Below are 1074 nucleotides of genomic sequence, written 5' to 3'. Positions count from 1 at the left end.
ACCAAGATTCAAAAGACAACCAAGCATCCTAACATTATTCACCTCTTTTCACCTTTCAAGCCATGCCTCAATCTCTGTATCATGAAGCCCTGTTATTCCAAGGTTGTGTACACATCGTCATTTACCTCTGTCCCACCTAGCCCATGTGAACCTGCCTGACTGTTTTCCTGTCCGCCTTGTTCTTCTTTTTCCCTCCCCCTTCTTACATATTGGCAGCCCCCTCCCCACCCTCCCAGTACCCAGGCGCTCCTATTTCTATTCCCTACTCTGGGCTCTTTCTTCCCTTCCCTCCCTCCCCTCCTCTCATCCCATACATCCCATTGATCAGAAATTATATATGTAGATTTTTTTTTAACCCCCTTTGGGGTGGGTTCTTTTTCTTAGTCCTTTACAATAATGGTCTTATGCACTATTTCTCCTTTTGTGACTAATTTCCCTCAGCATAGTGTCCTCAAGGTTCATCCATGTTATGCGATGGCTTGCAGCTTCCTTGTTGTTCTTCAAGGTAGCATATATTCCATTGTGTGCATGTACCACAGTTTATTTATCCATTCTTCAATTGATGGGCATTTTGGTTGTCTCCATTTTTTTGCTATTGTAAATAGTGCTGCTGTGAACATTGGTGTGCATATATCTACTCATGTTATGGTTCGTATTTCTTTTTAGTAAATACCAAGCAGAGGAATTGCTGGATCATGAAGTATTTCTATTTCCAACCTTCTGAGGAAGCGCCATATTGCTTTTCAGAACAATTTTGCAGTTCCACCAACAATGTAAGAGGGTCCCAGTCGTTCCACATCCTCGCCGTCATTTGTTGTCCTCTGCTTTTTTGATCTTTGCTGTTATTGCTGATATGAGATGATATCTCATTGTTGTTTTGATTTGCATCTCTCTGATGGCTAGTGATCGTGAACATTTCTTCATGTGTTTCTTGGCTGCCGGGATCTCTTCCTTGGTGAAGTGTCTGTTCATGACCTGTGCCCATATTTTAATTGGGTTATTTGTCTTTTTCTTGTAGAGGTGTTGTAGTTTCCTATATATTTTAGATATGAGTCCCTTATCTGATGTGTTGTT

At 41.3% G+C, this 1074-nt stretch overlaps 1 protein-coding gene across 1 annotated transcript in view; it reads left to right on the top strand.

Moving 5' to 3' along the window:
* Window positions 1–1074, top strand: part of ANO10 (anoctamin 10) — a 272952-nt gene that overhangs the window by 58167 nt on the left and 213711 nt on the right. The window lies entirely within an intron of this gene.

Source organism: Chrysochloris asiatica, unplaced genomic scaffold (assembly GCF_000296735.1).
Source record: "Chrysochloris asiatica unplaced genomic scaffold, ChrAsi1.0 scaffold00124, whole genome shotgun sequence".
NCBI classification, from domain to species: Eukaryota; Metazoa; Chordata; class Mammalia; order Afrosoricida; family Chrysochloridae; genus Chrysochloris; species Chrysochloris asiatica.
The sequence above is the reverse complement of the archived record's forward strand: the minus strand, read 5'-3'. Positions and strand labels throughout refer to the sequence as shown.